This window comes from Marmota marmota, unplaced genomic scaffold (assembly GCF_001458135.2).
Source record: "Marmota marmota marmota unplaced genomic scaffold, marMar, whole genome shotgun sequence".
Classification (NCBI taxonomy): Eukaryota; Metazoa; Chordata; class Mammalia; order Rodentia; family Sciuridae; genus Marmota; species Marmota marmota.
In genome coordinates, this window is record NW_026000142.1 from 34,401,880 (window position 1) to 34,407,033 (window position 5,154).

Genomic DNA, 5,154 nt, shown 5'->3' on the forward strand with positions numbered 1-5,154 from the left:
GAACTCTTTTTCTTTCTTTCTTTTTTTTTTTTTTTTTTTTTTTTTTCTATCAGTACTGTGAAAATTTCATGCCACTCTTGGTCTGTAAGATTCTGTTCAGAAGTCTGCTGTTGGATAACCTGGGACACTCTTACGTGTTATTTGTTTCTTCATTTGCTGCCTTGAGAATCTTCTCTTCATCTTTCACCTTTAATAACCTGATTATAATACATCTTGGCACAGAACTGGTTGTGCTAAATTAGAATAGTGACATTTGACCTTCTTTTACCAGGATACTTGTATCCTTCTCTAGACCTGAGGATGGTTTTTATTATTATGTCTTAGAATAAACTTTTTAAAATTTTTATTTTATTTTTTTACACAAATGGAGCACAACTTTTCATTTCTCTGGTTGTACATGATGTAGAGTCATACCATTTGTGCAACCATACCTATACATAGGGTAATAATGCTCCAAATTGGGAGTTAAGTAATAAAGATAGTTCCTTCACTGCCACAGTTCATGCTAACCTAGGTTCCACTTGCATCTCATAGCCACAGGAACCTTTGCAGTCAGGTGAGCTAGAGGAGGCCAATGCCCCAAGCCCATTCCAAGGCTGGAACTGATATAGGCCAAAAATTCAGCCCATTCTACTGTCATCTAGGTCTCCTCCTAATGTCAGAGCAGGTCTAGATGCTCTGTCTTTGAATTGTGGCATGGCCATGGGGCCTTTGGATTCTACCCCTAGGTTTCATTGCAGTGGAATCAGATAAGATAAAATCCTGGTTTGATTGTTACACACTGTATACATGCATTGAAATAACATACCATAGCATATAAATACATATCATCATTATTTGTGAATTAAATTTTTAAAAAATTCTGTTTAAATCCTCCTAGAACACCTGTTCCCTGCCAGACAGACTCATAGAACTCATTCAATGAGGATTTTAAGATGCTGTCTGGAATAGAAGTTCAATAGATGGGTACCACATGTCTCCTCCTGACATTGGGGTTCCTCTAGAGGCTGTGGTGGTTTTGATGTCCTATTTCCTAGTAGTAGTTTTCATGTCCTGCTTGAAATCCTGTGGTGGTTTTGATGTCCTGCTTCCTGGTAGCTTGAGTCTTGATCCTCTTTCTATTGCCCAAGGTAGGGCAAGGGGTGGTGGAAACAGTCAGCCACCTGGCTAATGCAGTTCCATCACCTATGACAATTGTTACTGGCCTGGGCATAGGGATCATGGGGCTTTGCTTGGCACTGGGTTTTGCTATAATAGATTTGGTACTGACTTTCAAGTCCAAGGCCTGGACTTAATTCTTTCCCCTTTTCCCAAGCATGTAGTGTCTCTTTTCACACTTTTTGAAGTTATATGGTAAGGGTGACACTGGCAACTCTTCCCTTCCTACCTACCGCCATGTATCTTTTCTTATTTTCCTAAAACCAGGCACTATGAACTCTCATTGGTGTTTCTTGTCTCTTGTAAAGATAGTGTAGTGGGCAGATAGCTGTCCAAACTGGTATGTCAATGAGGTGATTATTGCTTAAGCATCTGGTTCTGTCTTTGTGCATTTATATTTAGTGGTAAGACTGTTCTTAAGCAGTGCAGAGTTGGGGCATTATAGACGTCATTATCTAGGAGTGACTGGGCCTTAAGAGAAACTTGTACAGGTGTAAAATGAAGTGTGCAGAGGAAAGTATGGTATTAAAATGCTACCACAGCCACACTGTAAAGTGGAGCTATGCTTATTTATTATTTAAAAGTTAGTAAAAATACAAGTTTATAATTACTGTTAGTATAAATGTTCACTCTTGATGAATAGCTCACTTGCTATTTCTTAATCCAAAATTTTGCATTATATAAGTTCACATTTACACACTTTGATTCCTTTCATTTATAATTTCAATGGTTTTGGTATTATTCTCATCTACTCTTAATAAAGAACATGCATGTGAACTTAAATCCACAAAAAATCAAAATGTATTTTGAGTCTTTTTTTTAATGTATTGTGTTCTTCTTGATACATAAAGGACCTACTGCATTTGACACTAAATCACTTAATACAAAGCAGAAGAGCACAGATAAAATTAAAATAATCTAATCAACTATATATAAATAAACTGACCTTCTTAAAATTTTTGTTTAAGTCAACCAGACTGAGCAGGAAAATGTGGTCCTTGGCTCCCAGAAGCAGCTTACCCCTCTCTTCATCTAACAGAATAGTCTGGAAATCCAGCCCTTCTGATGAACCCAAAAATGGAATGCAGCTATTTGACAGCAGCAAATCTATGGGAAAAAATGAAAGAAAAAAATTTTATTAGGCAAAACATTTACTTCTCTCTCTCTCTCTCTCCTTTCTCTCTCTCTCTCTGTGTGCAAATACATGTATATAACATGAAAGTTCCAATTAAAATACTTACAAATAATTACAGTTTTTAATATATACTCATTTAGAAATAAGTGAGATGTATGATATTTTTATTTTATCAATACCATTTTATGTATAATTATATGATATTCAGCACCATATTAAAATGTAGATCAAATATATAAACACAAAACAATTAAATGCAAAATAGTTTAAAACTATTCTCATTTTCTTGAATTACAATTTAAAATATCTACCTATAAGAATATTTGAAACTTGATAAAATTGATATATACAAAGCAGGGATCAAACTATGTCACAAATCTTAACATTTCTTTCCTTTTTACATTTTAAAATAGACCTGATTTATTAGAGCATTTTAAAATTAACAGTGACATTGATTGAAAGAAACAGATTTACATTTATTTCCTGCCCCAACACATATATGGCCTCCCCATTATCAACATCTTCCACTATAGTGGCACATTTCTTACAATCAATGAGCCTACATTAGCATCATTATCACTCAAGGTATATAGTTTAGGGTTCAATCTTGATATTGTACATCTTATAGGTTTGGATAAATGTATAATGGCATGTATCTATCATCATAGTATATCCTGAAAGTCTTGTGTGCTTCTGTGCTCTCCCTATTCATCCTTCTCGCCTGCCCCCAATCATTCATCTTTTTCATGTCTCCATAGTTTTGTCTTATCAGAATGTCATATAATTGGAATTGTACAGTATGCTGCCATTTCCTATTGGCTTCTTTTACTCAGTAATATGCATTTCAGCTTCCCCTGTGTCTTCTTGGGTCACTATCTAATATCTTTTACTGTGGACTAATATCCCTTGGTCTGGATCAGCCAGTTTAATTATCCATTCACTTTTTGAAGGACATTTCTATTGCTTTCAAGTTTTGGCAATTATGAATAAAGCCGCTATAAACATCTGTATGTGGGACAGTTGTAAACACAAGTCTTCAACTTTTGGAGGTAAAAACCAAGAAGTCTGATTGATGGATCACATGTTTAGTTTTATGAGAAGCTGCCCACTGGCTTCTAAGATCCCAGTACCATTTTCATTTACACCAATGATTGAGTGTTCTAATTGCTCCATATCTTCATCTGCATCCATGTTGTCAGTGTTCTCGATTTTGGCCATTTTAATAAGTATATAGTGATAACTTACTGTTGTTTCAAATTTGCATTTACTTGGTTACATAACGTATAGAGTGACTTCTTTTCATATGCTTTTTTTTTTTTTTTTTACTGTCTATATCTTCTTTGGTGAAGTGTCTGGTAAGGTCTTCGACCCATTTAAAAATGTTGTTGTTTCTTATTGTGAGTTTTAATGTCTTTGCATATTTTGGATCACAGTACCTTATCATATATGTCTTTGGAAAATATTCTCTTGCAGTTTATGGCTTATTATTTTTGCTTTCTGTTTTTGATAGTATTTAGATTGATTTCTGTGATTAATGGATTATACTATCACTATTTTAAATGTGCAGAAAGAAAATGTAAACAAGGTGATTCCGACCAAATGGAGTCTGAGACATACTCTTGATCTAGCAATGGCATCAGAAGTTTTAAGCTGAAAGTAACCTTGAAATCAATTAATACAAATTAATGATTTTATAAGTGAAGATATATAATGTTGGTGAGTTGAAGTCATATGCTCTAAAGAAAAATAATGGTGTGCTGTCAAAGCTGATAAGTGAATTCGAGTTCCTAGTTTTCATTTCATTGATGTCTGTCCAAATTCTTTATTTTTAATTGTAACAAACAGATACTCTAAGGAACCCAAATATTTTCAACAGGTTTTTTTTTTCACTTCAAATACTTAACAATAATCTCTAATTTTCTACAACTAGAATATTGAATGTTGACAAGATAATAATATTGCTCATTACTTTATTAAATTCTATCATATGTTATGAGTTTAAAACCAAATCATTGGTTTAAAATAATTCATGTTAATTGATGATAAATATAAAAGAGATAATATCTCAAAAATAGACATGAAGATACTTCTTAAAAGTATGGAAATTTCAACCTCTGTAAAATAGGCAGAACTCTTAATCTCTTAAATATAGGGTATATATATTCTATCCCTCAACTACAGGATTTATTATTATTTCATATTTTGGAGGATTTTCTCTTCTATTTTATGCATAACTATTATTCCTTTTAGTTTCTAAGCTAGATTCATCTTAGTTTTGACAAACCAAAAGGCAGTGGGCTGGAGTAAGTACTGTATGAAATCTCTTGGTTCCATTCTTTTCTTCTCAGTTCTACTTACAACCATACGGAGTATTTGTTGGATATTAGCCTTTCACAAATAGGATAATTGCATTTGGAGCTACTAAAATATATTATAGCATTATGTCTTTGGTCTGAAATGATTAAAGTTGTATTTAGTTTAAGAAAATTAATTATAATAGAGCTCTGGGTTCCTTCCAGTGTATACAAAACGTTCCATAAACGTTAAAAGATATTATGAAGATAAAACACATCATATGAGAAATAAATTCTAACAGAAGTACAAATGCTCCTCATGAATCTTCCTTTCATCCAGCATATCCCTGCTGTTCACACTACCCATCTGGCCTTGTCAGGCTTCAGTGCTTTAGGGTTACCCAAAGCAGATGCTCCTGATGTACCACCAGAATTCAGTACAGCCTAATGCTGCAAAGATATGTCTATGTCATTCACTTCATGGTATTTCATCACATGGGAAAGGCCATCAACTCACACTGTTACCAATAGAAAGGGGAGTATAGTACAAAGATATTTGAAGAGATC

The 5,154-nt window shown here is 33.7% G+C and overlaps 1 protein-coding gene across 1 annotated transcript in view; it reads right to left on the minus strand.

Annotated features, from left to right (window-relative positions):
- Sema3d (semaphorin 3D) overlaps positions 1-2,268 on the minus strand; it is a 100,364-nt gene extending 98,096 nt beyond the window's left edge. Inside the window, exon 1 of the mRNA XM_015488221.2 lies at positions 2,105-2,268. The gene's annotated coding sequence lies outside the window, so the exon portion shown is untranslated. The remainder of the gene's footprint in view (positions 1-2,104) is intronic.
- Positions 2,269-5,154: the final 2,886 nt, after the last annotated feature.